This window comes from Pinus tabuliformis, chromosome 4_2 (genome assembly GCF_031772625.1).
Source record: "Pinus tabuliformis cultivar Carrire ecotype Pingquan chromosome 4_2, CPIR1, whole genome shotgun sequence".
Lineage (NCBI taxonomy): Eukaryota > Viridiplantae > Streptophyta > Pinopsida > Pinales > Pinaceae > Pinus > Pinus tabuliformis.
This window is the reverse complement of record NC_142304.1, coordinates 803150857-803170522: the sequence shown is the minus strand read 5'-3', so window position 1 is coordinate 803170522 and position 19666 is coordinate 803150857. Positions and strand designations below refer to the sequence as shown.

General features: G+C 39.0%; 2 long non-coding RNA genes across 2 annotated transcripts in view; both read left to right on the top strand.

The window, feature by feature from the left end:
- Positions 1–5231, top strand: part of LOC149172111 (uncharacterized) — a 38256-nt gene extending 33025 nt beyond the window's left edge. The window contains exon 3 of the long non-coding RNA XR_016259605.1: positions 4035–5231. This is a non-coding gene — a long non-coding RNA (uncharacterized LOC149172111). The remainder of the gene's footprint in view (positions 1–4034) is intronic.
- A 1115-nt stretch (positions 5232–6346) lies between these two features.
- LOC149172110 (uncharacterized) lies at positions 6347–10071 on the top strand. The gene is made up of 2 exons (XR_016259069.1): positions 6347–8507; positions 9136–10071. It is a non-coding gene; the product is annotated as an uncharacterized LOC149172110 (long non-coding RNA).
- The last annotated feature ends 9595 nt before the right edge of the window (positions 10072–19666 follow it).

Sequence of the window (19666 nt, the reverse complement as noted above, 5' to 3'; positions counted from 1 at the left end):
TAAAGTCTCAGGCATTCTATATGTTTGTAATAACTCCAGATATTACACAAGTTCAGAAGTACACAACACATCCTATAAATTAGGGCATAGGCATTCCTGATAGTTTTAATAAATACAGGTATTAACAAGTTAAGTTGTTTTAGCTCAACCAACTATCAATTCAATGAACCCTTTTCTTGTAAGCAACAGGAATGAACATTCCACAAGAATCATGCAAAACAAGCTGAAACGGGTCACACTCTTTTTAGTATGACAATATTTCAATAAGAGGTCAGAGGAATAGCACGATGAAGCTAGGCTACCACAATCTAGGAATCGAGAGCATACCATGGTTGCAGTAAGGATGTAGTGGCATCTAGAGTACAAACCATGGTTGCAACTATTGGGCGGAAGGGTGAGATGACTACACAATTAAGTAGCCCGTGCGTTTAACCTTTTGTTGTAAACTGCACATTCCATCACATGCCTTCTGTTGTAGCACATTTTAGTATGACAATATTTCAATAAGAGGTCAGAGGAATAGCACGATGAAGCTAGGCTACCACAATCTATGAATCGAGAGCATATCGTGGTTGCAGTAAGGATGGAGTGACATCTAGAGTACAAACCATGGTCGCAACTATTGGGCGGAAGGGTGAGATGACTACACAATTAAGTAGCCCATGCGTTTAACCTTTTGTTGTAAACTGCACATTCCATCGCATGCCTTCTGTTGTAGCACATTTTACCTTCTGCTGCGAACCCCTTCCAATATGCTTGATTTTGAGTTTGTTAGGCATAACAAAGTAGGAGAGTGCTAAATCAGCTACAACTTTTTAATACTTCAAACCCTCGTTGAATTTGTCTTAAGTCGTAGTTAAGTCGTAGCCCTAGAGGCTTGCCTTGAAGGGCTGAAAATTGAGAAAAAGGCTGAAAAGATAAGGTTTTAGAGTTTTTTGCCTTATCCCTACTTGGGTGATGGAGTCTTAGGGACTTTAACTGTGATATCAAATTTTTGAAGGGAGTAAAGGAGAAAACCCTTGTTCACTTCCTTACCATAGCTATCATTTGATGATGGGAGAAATTCACTAGAAAAAGGCTCTTTAGTAGGTTTTCGAGGGAACTCAAAGATACGAGATTAAGCTTGCAATAATTGCCAAAAATTTCATGTAAACATATGCATTAAGAGAAGGAAAATAGAAACCCTAGCAATATTTCATTACGTGCATAACCATAAAATATATTCAAGAAAAATACTCAACATATCCAAATCCAAAGAATACTGTTTATTTTTCGTAAATTGGAAAATTTTCATTATGGCAAAAAGTTCCATTGCGGTTTACAATTTTTCAAAATTTGGTCATCCTCACTCGTATCGGATTTATTGGCTTTACAATTTTTCAAAATTTGGTCAACCTCACTCGTATCGGATTTATTGGCTTTATTGGTTACAGTGGAGTCACCAAGATTTTTAGAGTAGCCAAAAAAGACTAAAAAAGCCAAAACAAGAGAGTTCTCAGGAGCCAAAAAACCGAGCCTCCAATCGTGCCAAGCTGTCCTGCATCCTCCATTGGTTCCCCTGTAAACCGAGCCTCCAATCGTGCCAAGCTGTCCTGCATCCTCCATTGGTTACCCTGTAAATCATTGAGGAAGGAAATAATCTTGTTGTGATCATTGTGTTTTCCTTGAGGACATGCCCCAACAATGTTTTAACTTGCTCATGTAGGGTAATCAAATGGATATATTAGGTTCTCCTCCCCTTGGTGTTTCCTAGATTAGGGAGCCATTGAGAGACTTCGCTGCTAAACTCATAATTTGAAAAATACTGGTGCTCTTGGTGCACATTCCTCTCCAAATTTCTAATGTAAGATTGAGTGCTCATTGAGGTTATGTTCCTATACGCAATGGTGGCCTCTTGGGCCTGAATCTTAACTCGTGACTTTTGGGCTAAATTGCCCATATCCCCCTCCCTTGGTGACTATGGTCTCATTATCTAGGCATTTTGAGCCATGTAGTTGACTTAATTCGACAACTATCTGGGAGGTCCTCGCGATACTACCTTAGATCGTCCCACCACTCGAGCTCTGTAGGAGCTACCCAAGGATGGTTGGAAAAACGATTAGGGCAACTATCATGTCCCTTCTCAAACACATGTGTAACAGGGTGTTGCTACACAATTTTGGCTAAGGAAGAGAACCCATCATTTTCGACTTAGGGACTTGGGAGGCAATTCGACTTAATTTGGTTGCTAGTGGAATGTGGGGGCCACCCACATGGGAATTCGAATTGGCCCATTTGAATAGCTTGGATGGAAAGTCGAATAGGTGGATGGAGGGACCCACATGAGGGAAGGGAGACCCAAGGAGTTATAAGGAGGGGGTAACTCTCATTTTGGGATTCATTCATACATCTTGCAAACTAAATCACTTGATTGTTCACTCTGTTGTTTAGCTGAGTCAATTGGCTGTTTAGCCACGAATCTCTCAAGTGGAAGATTCAACCTCTACTTCGGGGGACCATCCATGCCCGCCCTAGAGAGGCAGTTCTACAAGGATTTCAGGAGTTCCGGAGCAGTGACATAGCACCACCAACCAACGCAGAGCAAGGAGTGCGTATTTCTGGGCAGCCAGGAAACACGCAGAGGGAGATTGAGGCAAGCAAAGATCTGATTGCTTGCCCGGGAGTTGGGGAGATCAGGTTGCAACATTAGACCAACGTTCTTGCTAGGTTTTACAGTCAGCTGAGCCTACATTCCAACAATTCAAACTGCGGGGCTGGGGGACAACGTAGAGGCCACATAGCAGATTTTCGTGGTACTTGGGAGCAACTGAGTTGGGCCAAGAGATCATCCGTCAGGGACTGGATAGCACGAGTGAACTCAACGTTTTGGAGAAGTTTTCAGGTGGATTTACAGGCAGTTTCCAGCATGTCAAAATTGGCCGCTAGAGCTGATGTGAGGCTCCAAGGGGGTCGAAAATTAGAACCAGCCAAAATCTTTTTTGGGTTTTTGACAAGGATCCCAAATATAAAGTTTCATAATTTTCTGAGCACCGGACGTGGGGTTTTAAGTCGCATCTTTGCAGTAGACTGTGTAGAATTGTTACGGTTTGAATAGTGCCTTTGGGGGTCGATTTTGGGAAGCCCAAATCGGGCCAAACTATTTTTGGGTTTTGGCCAAGGAGTTCGAGGTTAAAAGCATATAAATTTTTGGGCAGTTTCAGTGCACCGTCTAGCCATTCGAACTTCAGCAAAGTAGTAGTTTCTGGGCAGCACAATGTAGATTGGTGCAACAGTTGGGAAGCCTTCAGCTCAACCATTTTCCTACCTGGGTTTGGTCCTGCTTGTCCTTTTAGACAAGCCCAGGTGCACCATTTCATCATCTATTGTATTTGACTTGCATAAATATAATAAAATGGCTCAGAAGTTCTCCATTTGCAGCGTTTATATGGGTGTTTGCTGAATATTTCGTTTTTGTAATTTGCTGCATGTATTATTTGCTTGTTATCACTTGTATTCCTATTAAGGATCATTATAGTGGTATCAGAGCATGATCTTGGCCTAGCGGTGAGAAATTAGCCATAAGATCATGGAAGCTTTGGGTATGATTAAAGTTTTAGCTTTGGATAACTTTTCCTTTTAGTTTATGCGAAGAGTTATTTTTTTGGCAATTGCTTAAAGTTTTGGTCTGGGAGAGCTTTTCCGTTTAGTTTATGAATTACATCTGTCATCCTTGGGCGGCAATGGTTTCTCATTTTCTTATGGAATTTGGTACTGTTTTTTCATAGTATGTTGATAAATAAACAATTGGTTTCTCATTTTCTTATGGAATTTGGTACTGTTTTTTCATAGTATGTTGATAAATAAACAATTTTGACCAAAACAATTGCTTGGTTTCTCATTTTCTTATGGAAATCATAGTATGTTGATAAATAAACAATTTTGACCAAAACAATTGCTTGGTTTCTCATTTTCTTATGGAATTTGGTACTGTTTTTTCATAGTATGTTGATAAATAAACAATGTTGACCAAAACAATTGCTTGTGATGATTTACAGGTATATCTGTTAGTTATATTCCAGTTTCAAGAAGCAGATATTTGTCAAAACTCTTATTAAGATCATAACTCTCGAGGTTGAGAGCTTTTACACCGTTAAAGATGTCAAAGACCATAACTCTCGAGGTTGAAAGCTTATACACCGTTAAAGATGTCAAAGAAAACCCAGGCCAAAGAAGAGATTCCCTCCGACCAGCAGTGTTTGATCTTCGCAGGAAAGCATCTTGTTGATGGACGAACCCTTGTTACAACAATCGGGAGGAATCTAGCCTCTACCTTTTTCCCTTTTTGAAGGGCGGTATTGAGATCAAGCTTATAAAAAACAGACGCTCTAAAATGGTGTCAGAGCTTCAGCAAAATAGTTGAAGAAGTGCGTTCTCCTTTTTAACGGTATTTGCATCACGCTAAGGGTTTATAAGAATTTCCCCTTTATCATGGATTACTGTCTACCCGAATACCTTCAGTGGTTTAGTAGACTACGACACCACCACATCTATCCCCTGTAAAGAGGTGCAGATGGGTGCTTATATCCGTTGGTTCCTCCGGGGCTTATACCAGGAATATTTTGAATAATGAAAATAGGACATGGGTGCCTTATTATATCCTTGAAAGAGTTTCGAAGATTTTCAAAATTAATCTTTTAGAAAAAAAGACAGCATTATCTGATGCAATAGAGAATGATACAAGGGAGTGCACCAAGTCACAGAGTTAGTGACTATAATCTACCATATGGGAATGGCATTTCAACCACCAAATGTCATCAATTCCATGGGAATGATACAAGGGAGTGCACCAAGTCACACAGTTAGTGATTATAATCTACCATATGGGAATGGCATTTCAACCACCAAATAGTTCCATGAGCCTTTCAGCCTTTCATCCAAAAGATGGGATTCGAACTATGACAGAAGATGCGTGCTGATTATCGATTTCAACAAAATAGCCGAAGGTCAGTTGAGCATTCCACTGCTAATCCAGTGCATGTCTTTTTTTTTTTCTGAGTAAAGTCTAAGTCTATATTAAGTAGGAAAATATTTACAAAATGTTACATCATCTGAGGGGGCTCGGCCGACCCTCTAGCATAAACATCTGAGACAGATTGCCTTTCTGAAGAGACCTGTTTACAAAATTTTGTCCATGTGGTACCTTTGGACAGCTAATAGACAAAACACAGGCTTTGTAGATCCTTTGGACAGCTAATAGACAAAATACAGGCTTTGTAGAGCCTATAGACATAGTGATGACCTGAGAAAAACCGCCAAGAGGAGGCATAGAAGAGTAGCTAAGATCGACCTGACTTAAAACCAGCAGAAACAAAGAAGACTGTAAACAAAACCTGGAGAAGAAGAACTAAAAAGACTCAGGAAGGGTGGCTGGGCGAATCTAGCCAAATTACCAGCTCCTCGTCACAGCAAAGCTGATCCACTGAGCCTTGCTGAACCGAATCATGTCCCTCACGCCTGTCCTGAATAGCATTGCCTGGGGGCGGAATTTCCTGAATTGATGGGCCTGGAGTCGAATTCGTCTGGACCGGGGCCTGCGGAGACTGTGCGTCAGGAGCTACTGCATTCAGAGGCTGAGGGATTCGATACACCCTCCCTTGCATATCTCCTAGTAGAATTTCACTGCCCAGGCGGTTCGCAGAGGCCTGGGGAGACTCAGAGAGATCTACAGGAGCCGCTTCAGTGAGATAAACCGAGAAGTGAAGAATAACATCTGAACGCAGAAGCCTACCAGGGATACGGAGGCGAATTGTTTGATAAGAGTCCGGGAGAAGCAGATATTCCTCCTCGGAGATGGAGGACGAAGGGTCCCTGGACGCCATGGGCGACGCCGTCAGCTGCTCATCCTCCTCAGGCTCAATACGAATCCCGGACCTCCCGCCTCGACGAGGCACTCCCCTGCCACGAACCATGTTGCCTAAGGCGAGGGCAATGAGTTTCTTCTCCAGCACCCTAAAGCAACCTTCCAGAGAAGTCTCTTGCCGAATACAGACATCAATTTGCTGGTTTAATCCCTGGCTTGACGGGATCCGCCTCTTAAATAACCATTGCCTGACCCCCATAGCCGGCGGAGGACCATAAAACCTCATCCTCGCACAATTCAATCTCTGAGCACACGCATTCGGCTTCAAGGCGTCGTCCTACTTGTTCTGCGATGAATTAAATTCCATTGACATGTTATAAGGTGGAGCCCTGTTCTCCCTTGCCTCGATACGCATACCCATCACATCGGCGCGTCCCAAGAATTAAGACCAGCGCCTGCATTGAAGGCACCTGGTACACCCGCATCCGGGTCTAATCCAGAGCATGTCATGTGAGTGTTCATCTCAGTAATATTTTCCAAGACTTGATCTCAAATGTCTTTTATGGCCAGCCTTATTCTGCCAAGGAGGATGAAGATATTGGAGTAGTCGTTAGCAGTTGTTTTATAGCCAGCTTCCTTATTTTGCCAAGCAGAATGAATATATTGGAGTATTTTCAGCAGTGGTATCGTGGCTTCTTGTTCTTTGGATTTGGCTCTTGGGAGATTTTGTAGAACAACTGCTTCGGTGAGATCGTTGGAGATGACAACTTGGAGATGCCTTTATGGGTTGCCTGTACGAGTATTGATCCTTCTCGGCCAATGTACTGAACTGCCTGTTGGCTATGTCCAGATTCATGACTGTTCTGAGGTTCTTCAGCGCTCGCGCGGTTGCTGCTTAGCTATGATCTCTTTGGAAGTACTCTTAATGCATGGCCAAAATACTTGAATGGTTAAACATTTAACTATTGGTATGCTTCACTTGCACAGTCACACTTACGTTTATTGTCGACAACAGTTTGGGGTTTCAGTTTCATTCGTTGCTGCGCTCATCTCTGATTTGTAGATGGTGATAATCTACCCTAAATACATGGTATATGTCCTTTGAGAACTGTTATACTTCCTTGTGAGTCAGGCAACTGTATATTAGCATAGTTCATATGGATCTACTTTGAGAACACTGTGGTATCATGCTATCAATATAGTTATATGATCACTGCCCTTGTTGGCTATAATTCACTTTGAATATATGATGGCAAATGCAACTTGAAGCTCTCCAAAATTGTTTATGTGAAGAGTTATATTTTGGCTTTGAATAGCTTTTCCTTTAAGTTTATGAATTACATTTCCCATCCTTGGGAGGCAACGGTTTCTAATCTTCTTATGGAATTTGGTAGTATTTTTTCATAATATGTTGATAAATAAACAATTTTGACAAAAAAATAGCTTGTGATGATTTACAAGTATATCTGTTAGTTATATCCCAGTTTCAAGAAGCAGATTTGTCAAAACTATTATTAAGACCATAACTGTCGAGGTTGAGAGCTTTTACACCGTTAAAGATGTCAAAGAAGATCCAGGCCAAAGAAGAGATTCCCTCCTACCAGCAGCGTTTGATCTTCGCAGGAAAGCATCTTGTTGGGAATCTAGGCTCCACCTTTATCCCTTTTTAAAGGGCGGTATTTACATCAAAGCTTAAAAATAGCAGACGCTCTAAAATGGTGCCAGAGCTTCCGCAAAATAGTTGAAGAAGTGCGTTCTCCTTTTTAACGGTATTGGCTTCATGCTAAGGGTTTATAAGAATTTCCCCTTTATCATGCATCACTGTCTACCCGAATACCTTCAGCGGTTCAGTAGACTGTGACACCACCACATCTACCCCCTGTAAAGAGGTGCAGAATCTGCAGATCAGTGCTTATATCCATTGGTTCCTTCGGGGCTTATACCAGGAATATTTTGAATAATGAAAATAGGACATGGGTGCCTCATTATATCCTTGAAAGAGTTTCAAAGATTTTCAAAATTAATCTTTTAGAAAGGCAAACAGCATTATCTGATGCAATAGAGAATAATACAAGGGAGTGAACCAAGTCACACAGGTAGTGATTATAATCTACCATATGGGAATGGCATTTCAACCACCAAATGTCATCAATTCCATGAACCTTTCATCCAAAAGATTGGATTCGAACTATGACAGAAGGTGCATGCTGATTATCGATTTCAACAAAAATACCCGAAGGTCAGTTGAGCATTCCATTGCAAATCCAGAGCCAACATTATTCTGCCAATAATGTTGAAGATATTGGAGTAGTCGTTAGCAGTTGTTTTATAGCCAGCTTTCTTATTCTTCCAAGCAGGATGAGCATATTGGAGTATTTTTAGCAGTGGTATCGTGGCTTCTTGTTCTCTGGAGTTGTCTCTTGGGCGACATTGCTGAACAGCTGCTTCGGTGATATCGTTGGAGATGACAACTTGGAGATGCCTTTATGGGTTGCCTTTACGAGTATTGATCCTTCTCTGCCAATATTCTGAACTGCCTGTTGGCTATGTCCAAATTCATGACTGTTTTGAGGTTCTTCAGCGTTCAGTTACTGCTTAGTTATGATCTCTTTGGCAGTACTCTTAATGCATGGGCTAAATACTTGAATAGTTAAATATTTAACCACTGGTAAGCTTCACTTGCACAGTCACACTTCCGTTAATTGTTGAGAACAGTTTGGGTTTCAATTTCATTCGTTGCTGCACTCATCTCTGATTTGTAGATGGCGATAATCTACCCTAAATACATGGTATATTGCTTTGAGGACTGTTATATTTGTGTATCAATTAATTGTTTATTAGCATAGTTCATATGGATCTACTTTGAGAACACTGCGGCATCATGCTATCAATATAGTTATATGGATCTACTTTGAGAACACTGTGGCATCATGCTATCAATATGGTTATATGATTACTGTCCTTGTTGGTTATAATTCACTTTGAATATATGATGGAAAATGCATCTTGAAGATCTCCAAAATTGTTTATGCGAAGAGTTATTTTTTGGCTACCACTTAAAGTGGAAAATGCATCTTGAAGATCTCCAAAATTGTTTATGCGAAGAGTTATTTTTTTTGGCAACTGCTTAAAGTTTTCGTCTGGGAGAGCTTTTCCGTTTAGTTTATGAATTACATCTGTCATCCTTGGGAGGCAATGGTTTCTCATTTTCTTATGGAATTTGGTACTGTTTTTTCATAGTGTGTTGATAAATAAACAATTTTGACCAAAAGAAACTTGCTTGCTTGTGATGACAGGTATATCTGATAGTTATATTCCAGTTTCATCTTTGTCAAAACTCTTGTTAAGACCATAACTCTCGAGGTTGAGAGCTTTTACACCGTTAAAGATGTCAAAATATAATATCACCTCTCGAGGTTGAGAGCTTTTACACCGTTAAAGATGTCAAAAGATAATATCCAGGCCAAATAATGGGTTCTCTCCGACCAACAGCGTCTGATCTTCGTGGGAAAGCATCTTGATGTCGGACAAACCCTTGCTTATTACAACAATCAGAAATCCTCCACCATTTTCTCTGTTTGAAGGGCGGTATTGATATCAAGCCTAAAAAAGGCAGACACTCCAAAATGAGTGCCAGAGCTTATTCAAGATAGTTGAAAAAACGTATTTTTGTTTTTACTGGTATTTGCATAATGCTAAGGGTTTATAGGATTTTCCCTTTTATCATGTATTTTTGTCTACCCTAATCCCTTCAGCGGCTCAGTAGACTGCGACACCACCACATCTATACCCTGTAAGAGGTGCAGATCGGTGCTATATCCATTGGCTCCTCCGCGGCTTATACCAGGAATATTTTGGATAATGAAAATATGACGTGGGTGCCTCACACCCCACCTTGAGCACTCTGGATACCTGATGATTCCACTTCTCATTATATCCTTATATCCTTGAAAGAGTTGCAAAGATTTTCAAAATTAATCTTTTAGAAAGTCAGACAGCATTATCTGATGCAATAGAGAATGATAAAAGGGAGTGCACCAAGTCACACAGGTAGTGATTATCTTCTACCATATGGGAATAGCATTTCAACCACCAAATGTTATCATTTCCATGAGCCTTTCAGCCTTTATTAAGATGGGATTCGAACTATGACAGAAGAGGCGTGGTTATTATCGATTTCAACAAAATAAGCGGAAGGTCAGTTGAAACATGAACATTCCACTGCAAATCCAGAGCATGTAATGTGATTGTTCATCTCAGTACTATTTTCCAAGACTTGATCTCAAATGTCTTTTATGGCCACCCTTATTCTGCCAAGGAGGATGAAGATATTGGAGTAGTCGTTATCAGTGGTTTGATAGCCACCTTTCTTATTCTGCCAAGCAGGATTAATATATTGGAGTATTTTTAGCAGCTGTATCGTGGCTTCTTGTTCTCTGGAGTTGGCTCTTGGGCAATATTGCAGAACAGCTGCTTCGGTGAGAAGGTCGTTGGAGATGACAACTTGGAGTTGCCTTTATGGGTCGTTTGGTATTGGTCCTTCTCGGCCAATATTCTGAACTGCCTGTTGGCTATGTCCAGACTCCAAATTCATGACTGTTCTGAGGTTCTTCAGTTAGTTATGATCTCTTTGGCAGTACTTTTAATGCATGGCCAGTTAAACATTTAACTATTTGTATGCTTCACTTGCACAGTCACGCTACCGCAACAGTTTGGGGTTCATTTTCATTCGTTGCTGCGCTCATCTCTGATGTGTAGATAGTGATAATCTACTCTAAAAACGTGGTCTATGTGCTTTGAGGACTGTTATACTTCCTTGTGGACCAAACAACTGTTTATTAGCATAATTCATATGGATCTACTTTGAGAACACTGAGGACACTGTGGTATCATGCTATGTATAACTTATATGGATCTACTTTGAGAACACTGCGAACACTGTGGTATCATGCTACGCATAACTTATATGGATCACTTTGAGAACACTGTGGTATCATGCTATGAATATAGTTATACAATCACTGCTTTTTGTTGGTTATACTTCAGTTTGAATATATGACGGCAAAGGTATCTTGAATGTTGGCTTTTCATGGTCTTTCTGAGCATTCTAGAGAGTTGAATTTCACATGGATTTCATGATTAAAAAAATACTTTGACTTATTTTGATTTCATGATTAAGAAAATACTTTGACATATTGGATGGCATTATTTTTCTCTCCGAAACGCATCTAGAATGTTGTTTTTTTCTATGATGGCAAATGCATCCTGAATGTTGCCTTTTTCAGGGTGTTCATGAACACTGGATTTCATGATTAGGAAAATAAATTTAAATGTTCACTTTTTCATGGTGTTTCTGAGCATTGTAGACAGTTGATTTGAATTTCACATCATGAACACTGTGTTTCAGAAAATATATCTTGAATGTTGTTTTTTTTATGATGGCAAATGCATCTTGAATGTTGGCTTTTTCAGGGTGTTCATGAACACTGGATTTCATTATTAAGAAAATACATTTAAATGTTCACTTTTTCATGGTGTTTCTGAGCATTGTAGACAGTTGATTTGAATTTCACATCATGAACACTGGGTTTCAGAAAATACTGATATATTGGATGGCATTATTTTTCTCTCCTAAACGGTTGTGTCTTTATCAGCACTAACAGTTGGTCGAGCAACCTGACCTAATTAACTACTATTATCAGCTCAACTGTCCATGAGCTCTACTGACAGTTGATGTCAGTTGGTCGAGCAACATGACATAATTAACTACTATTTCCTTACACTTAGTCAATATTATTAATAATAAACAATATTAATAATAATAAACATGCAATATTGTTGAAATATTGATCAATATTGATCACTATGGTAAATAGTTACATGATATCACTACTATTTAGGATTGTTAAATGATATCAGTAAACATGATATCATTACTGTGTGGTTACTATTTACCCTTGTTACATTACTATTTACCTTTGTTACATTACTATTTACCCTTGTTATATCATTACTTAAAAAGTGTTTTGATATTCACTATTTTGCAGTTACAGTCTGCGATGAAGCACACTAATAACAAGTGAATATCACACTAATAACAAGTGAATATAGATATTTACTGCTTTGTAGGTACAATCTGCGCTAAAACACATTGATAACAAGTGTTTTAATATGCACTGTTTTTAATATGCACTGTTTTACAGTTACAATTCATGTTTAAGCACACTAATAATGAGTGTTTAGATATTGGTGTTTTGATCACTATTTACCTGACATGAACTATATTCACTGCTTTGTAGTTATAAACTGCGCTAAAACACATTGATAACAAGTGTTTTGACCTGCACTGCTTTACAGTTACAATCCATGTTTAATCACACTGATCATGAATGTTTAGATATTAGTGTCTATTAGGCCTTTGTTGATCACTATGTTATGTTTAGATATTGGTGTCTATTAGGCCTTTGTTGATCACTATTTAACTGACATGAACTTTGGAGTGCTTAGAAATATTAATTTTTTTGTTGATCATTATTGTATTTACATACCTCATTAATATTTATATCTAATGTTAGAGATATAGTGGTGGGTGTATGCATTTTAGAAAACAATATTGATCATCATAATCAACATTGTAGATCATCATAATAACATTTCATAATAACATTGTTTTAGGATGTAATTTCACATTCTAAAATTCTAATTTCACACTATAAATTCTAGAAATGCTTTTCGAATTAATGTTTCCCCGGGTTACAAAATGCTAAATTCAATATTTAATGTTACAACTACTCTATTTTAGTTAAACTACTTTAATCATTGTAAACATAATTGAAGATCTATTTTCAAAGAGTTATTTTGCCAGACACATGTTTTGTTAACATCACATTTTGTATGTTGAATTGATGGTTAAATTTGGTAGGACATTTGAACATAGTTTATAATTCATGTTAACATCACATTTTGTAGGTTGAATTGATGGTTAAATTTGGTAGGACATTTGAACATAATTTATAATTCATGGTTTATTGAATTATATTTCTTTCATTTTCGAGGATAAACATATAATGAGCTCCCTTATTTGAAGTTAATGTCCTTTAAGTTTTCATTTCTAAGAATACTTATTTGAAGTTAATGTCATTTAAGTTTTCATTTTCTAAGAATAAACATATAATGAGTTTTTCTATCTAGAGTTAATGTCATTTAAGCTTGTCCTTAATTGCAATTTTGATCTACTATTTGCAAATTCAAATTGCAATTTTGATCTACTATTTGCAAACACAATTAATAAAGACAAGGGTGACATGTAGTGGTGCCTATATTTTGATCTACTATTTGCAAACACAATTAATAATGACAAGGGTGACATGTAGTGGTGCCTCTTTGAAAGGGAAATTATGGAGAAGGGAAACCTAGTAAAAGAACTAAAGAGCATTTAAGTTGAAATTTGGATTAGAAAGAAAACATAAAAAAAAAATGTATGGAGAATTGCCCAATTTATACTTAATAAGATTTAGATTAGTAAAACTCGGCAACCCAGACATGCTTGATTTCATAATTTTTTGAGCTATTATGTATATATTTATTTTTAGACATGTAATTATGTAAATACTACTAATATATCCTACAGGGTTTTTGTATGAGAACATTTGAAGGTGGTACACCACAACTTACAACATATGCTTCTTTAACCATCTACAATATGTAAATTTCAACATATTAATGGAAATTATGATTTTTCCTTTTCCTTGGAAAAAAAAAACTTGGAAACCCACAAATAAAGGGAAGTTGGTTATAAGAATTGTATCCCCCTCAAAGCAGGGGAATTGGGGAGTGTGTCACCATTAACTCAAGATAAGTGGATCCATTGTTTGGTAGCTCTATGAATTGGCATCAAAACTATGTCAATTAGAATGTTGATCACAATACAAAAATGTGCAATTGTAAAAGAGCAATAAATAGGGTGCAATGTGGCCATTTTGACAATTTATATAATAATTCAAACCAAATATAGAAGGTGCTCTTTTCCCCAAAAAAATCTCTAACCACCCATGGCACTAATTGGTGCCAAAATGAAAGTGATTTCCAAAAATGATTAAGGTAGTTAGAAAATAGCCCAAATGAGTGCATAAGTGATGAAAAACTTACAAAATAAAAAAGGTAAGATCAAAAGAAAGAGATAAAAAGTCATCCAACTCTTGAGACAAATAGGGGAACTCAAAAGAGACTTCAACACCTACGACCTCACCTCAATGCTTTGCAATGAAGAGACAAATTTCATGCACTATAATTTTCCTTGTGGAAAGAAGAAAGATCAAACCCAATACAAATATTATGACTCATCATGAATAGTAAAGCATATCTCCATCACTATTACCCATGAATATTAAATCATCTCTCTATTAATGAGCATGAATACTAAATCATCTCTCTCTATCGATGGACATGCAAACTAAATCATAGCTCTCATGTTGAAAACTCATTATGACAATGCAACCTTGCTATTCACAATGAGAACAATATTTCATATAGCATTAATTCTAACAACTAACTTTCAAAACTCCTATGATAAAATTCAAAATAATAAAAAATGCAATAATAAAAAAATTAATGCAATAGGCAATATAGAGCCTTTACCAAAATAATTACCAAAATAATACAATGTCTTTACAAATTAACACAACCACATGAGTAAATATGTGGATCGTGATCATTTTCCCCTTCTAAAATAGATGTCGTTTGCAATTTGTGATGTGATGCCATTTGCTATTTGTTATTTTACCATAATACCATTTATTATCTATTTAATACTCTATATGATAAACTCATAACTATATTAAATAAATATAAATATAATTAATATTTATAATTTCATTTATTATTAATGTAAATGAAACAACAAAAATATACCATCATCTTTTATAACCAACAAAAATATACCATCATCTTTTATAACCATAAGATTTGAATTTAAATTGAAAAATAATAATATATTTAACAACCAAAACTAACAGAGCTATGGCCCTTTATTTTACTCCCTAACATTCAACTCTCAACTTCTATAGCATTCAACTCTAAATCCTCAAAATTGTATTACCATGGACATTCATAGTTTCTAAAGAGAAAACACTCATGCATTGATTACCGGCCAGCTTCTCTTCTGACCCCTCTGAAACCCTACAGCAAAGCATTGAAGCAGAGTTCCGAAACAGGTGAGTCTTCATGCACCCCATCTTCTATTCTCACAAACTAGTTGAGAATTTCATTGAAATTGGCCATCCACTCCAAAAAGTTAATAAGGGGTGTACATGAACAAATCTGCAACCCAAAGGTTTGTTTACGGATTTCGCTGCTTCATTCACAACTTTTAAACACAAGTTTTAAAAGATTGGCAGTGAAGGAGGAGATTTAGAAAGTGGAAGGCAGGGGAGATTTGACGCTTGCCTCCTAACAGACGGTAACCCTAATTGGGATTCAAGTATAGGTAAATGAACATGAACTGACTTTCTAATATTTCTATAGCAATGGCGGAGAAGCTAAGTCTCTTCGAAGCCCTATTACGAATATAGCAACTCCCCTGCAGAGTCCAGAGCACCCAGTCTGCAGCAAAGGCAAGGAAGCAGTTACTGAATCTGTCATCAACGACAATTTGCTGCTTTACAGCGTCGCTAAGATTCAACGAATTCAGGGTTTCGAATAGCGGGGTTCGTGACAATGAACGCTGCGCAGACAATTAAATCCCTCGGTAGTAATGGTGCTCGTTATGTATTTCAATGGCTGCCCCATTCCAATGTTAAAATCTCAGTGACATTAACGAATAGGAAGCCATCCACAAGGAAGAATATTAAAACGCGTTCTGCCTCCCATTACCTCTGCTGAAACGAATTCGCCTCTGGGAGGCTGCCACTTGTCCCGATCTGGACGGCCGAGATCTGGCCTCTGAGATGCGGCCACTTGTCGCGATCTGGACGGCCCAGATCTGGCCTCTGAGATGCTGCCACTTGTCCCGATCTGGACGGCCCAGATCTGGCCTCTGAGATGCTGCCACTTGTCACGATCTGGACGATCCAGATCTGGCCTCTGAGAAGCTGCCACTTGTCCCGATCTGGACGGCCCAGATCTGGCCTCTGAGATGCTGCCACTTGTCGCGATCTGGACGGCCCAGATCTGGCCTCTGAGAGGCTGCCACTTGTCGCGATCTGGACGGCCCAGATCTGGCCTCTGAGATGCTGCCACTTGTCACGATCTGGACGATCCAGATCTGGCCTCTGAGAGGCTGCCACTTGTCCCGATCTGGACGGCCCAGATCTGGCCTCTGAGAGGCTGCCACTTGTCGCGATCTGGACCGCCCAGATCTGGCCTCTGAGAGGCTGCCACTTGTCGTGATCTGGACGGCCCAGATCTGACCTCTGAGATGCTGCCACTTGTCACGATCTGGACGATCCAGATCTGGCCTCTGAGAGGCTGCCACTTGTCCCGATCTGGACGGCCAGATCTGGCCTCGTAGATGCTGCCACTTGTCGCGATCTGGACGGCCCAGATCTGGCCTCTGAGAGGCTGCCACTTGTCGCGCTCTGGACGGCCCAGATCTGGCCTCTGAGATGCTGCCACTTGTCACGATCTGGACGATCCAGATCTGGCCTGTGAGAGGCTGCCACTTGTCCCGATCTGGACGGCCCAGATCTGGCCTCTGAGATGCTGCCACTTGTCGCGATATGGACGGCCCAGATCTGGCCTCTGAGATGCTGCCACTTTTCGCGATCTGGACGGCCCAGATCTGGCCTCTGAGAGGATGCCACTTGTCGCGATCTGGACGGCCCAGATCTGGCCTCTGAGAGGCTGCCACTTGTCGCGATCTGGACGGCCCAGATCTGACCTCTGAGATGCTGCCACTTGTCACGATCGGGACGATCCAGATCTGGCCTCGAGAGGCTGCCACATGTCCGGATCTGGACGGCCAGATCTGGCCTCTGAGATGCTGCCACTTGTCGCGATCTGGACGGCCCAGATCTGGCCTCTGAGAGGCTGCCACTTTTCGCGATCTGGACGGCCCAGATCTGGCCTCTGAGATTCTGCCACTTTTCACGTTCTGGATGATCCAGATCTGGCCTCTGAGAGGCTGCCACTTGTCCCGATCTGGACGGCCCAGATCTGGCCTCTGAGATACTGCCACTTGTCGCGATCTGGACGGCCCAGACCTGGCCTCTGAGATGCTGCCACTTTTCGCGATCTGGACGGCCTAGATCTGGCCTCTGAGAGGCTGCCACTTGTCACGATCTGGACGGCCCAGATCTGGCCTCTGAGATGCTGCCACTTGTCACGATCTGGACGATCCAGATCTGGCCTCTGAGAGGCTGCCACTTGTCCCGATCTGGACGGCCCAGATCTGGCCTCTGAGATGCTGCCACTTGTCGCGATCTGGACGGCCCAGATCTGGCCTCTGAGAGGCTGCCACTTGTCGTGATCTGGACGGTCCAGATGTGGCCTCTGAGAAGCTGCCATTTGTTCTGATCTGGACGGATGAGATCTATGAAGATCCGACCGCCGAAATATGTCAGATCTGATGACCCAGATTTGGCGAAAACGTACGGCCTAGATCTAACAAGATCTGACGTTCCAGATTGCCCAGATCGGACGGCACACATTTTTCTGATCCAACGGCTCAAATGTAGATGATCGAATGGCTCAGATCTGTCAAGATCTGACGGCTCATATTTTCCCGATCGGACGGCCCATATCGCTTGATATTGGACGGCCCAGATCTACTTAGATCCAACAGCCCAGATCAGCCAGATCGGACGGCACAAATTTTCCAGATCCGACGGTTCATATTTACGCGATCTGATGGTTCAGATCTGTCTATTGATAACTTATCGATAGATAAGTCCTCTACGATAACTCACGGCTTATTGTTAATAACTTATGTTTCTATACGAGTTATCTGTGATCAGTTATACATAAAAACTTATCCGTTGATAACTTCTCTTTTATAAGTGATCTGATAAGTTATCCCTCATACGTTATCATCTGATAAGTAATCTTTGATAGGTTATGCATTGATAGGTCATCTCATAAGTTACTTCTGATAAGTAATTTTTGATAGAGTATCCTGATAAGCTATACACTGATAAGTTCTCATTGACAAGTTATCTCTGATACGTCATTGTTTGATAAGTTTTCAGATAAGCTATCATTGATAAGTTCTCCACTGATAAGTTCTTTATGATATGATAGGTCATATTAGATAACTTATCGAAGATAAGTTATAACAGATAACTTATCTGAAGATAAGTCACTACAGGTATCGTATCTGAAGATAAGTTATTACAGATAACTTATTAGAAAAGGTTATCAGTGATAACTTATTATAAGATAAGTTATCAGCGAGAACGTATGAGGAGATAAGTTCTCATATATAACTTATCCACTAATAAGTTATTATGATAACCTATCAGCGTATAAGTTCTCCACCAATACGTTATCGCAATAATTTATCAGTGGATAAGTCCTCTGATAAGTTCTAAGAAGATGGCTTATCTGCTGATATCTATCAGATAACTTATCCTCAGAGAGCTTATTCGCCAAAAAATCCTCACTTATAATTCGCCGGATAACGGTTCGAGCTTCCCTGAATTCGACGAATCTAAGCGACGCAGCGGCGACGATGTCTGAGTTTCTGGCGTCGAAGGCGGTGGGTGTGGCGTTTTATGAGATGCACCGAATTTATTTACAGACAGGAAGGGCTGGCATCGATCCAAGGTCAGACCACAATGAAAACATTTAAAACACAAATAAGAAATGAAAAATAAAAACGCAAATAAATCTGAATAAGAAATCATTAAAAATAAAAACGATTATTTAAATATCTTAATTATATTTAGTTCTACTATTAATATACAAAAACACAAATAAAATTGAATAAGAAACTATTAAAAATAACAACGATTATTTAAATATCTTACACAAATAAATTTGAATGAGAAATTATTAAAAATAAAAACGATTAATTAAATATCTTTATTATATTTAATTATATTATTAATATAATTTAAAAAATATACTTAATTTTCACGTATAAAATAAATTTTATTTTCAAGTGTTAGTTTAAGTTTTGACTATAGTAGGGATCGGAGTTAGGTCAACATATTCCAATATTATTTAATGTGACGAACAACATTAAATCTGCCCCAACATCATTGGTAATACCGTTGTGTCGTGGGTCCACGTAAATTATCTCATTTTAGGTAACCCTTTATTTATTTTTATAGTTATTCAATCTTTATTTTGAATACTGGTGGGTATTTATTTCGTACGAGTGGGTATTCAAAAATTTTTATTTATTTTCTCTCAATAGTTTTAGATTTTCCGATTTTCTCATGAGGATTTGATTAATTTAACATTTGGGTTTTAAGTAATTTTGGAATTGCTAGGATTTTGAGTAATTTATTATTTAAATTTATTTATTTATGAAGTTGTTTTTCATGTAATTTTTTTGGATTTTTTGGGTGGATTTTCGAACCAGAATCAGGGGGAAAAATCTGAGGTGAAATCTTGATTTTGTTATTTAAACGAGTTTTATTTATTGCATATATGGATTCAACACCCTGAAAAACCCCTAGGGCACTTCGATTATCCAGAGTTTACCCATCAAATTTGTGATTTCAATTAATTCCGACTGGATTTTAAACAAATTAAATCAGAAAAGTTTTCAAAAAGTCACATTAGAGACAACTCATTTATTTATAAGGTGATTGGTTGAAGTTTTATTAAGGGTTGTTTAGTAACTCCTATTTCTATTAGTTACTAATTTTTTGTTTTTAGTTTTAT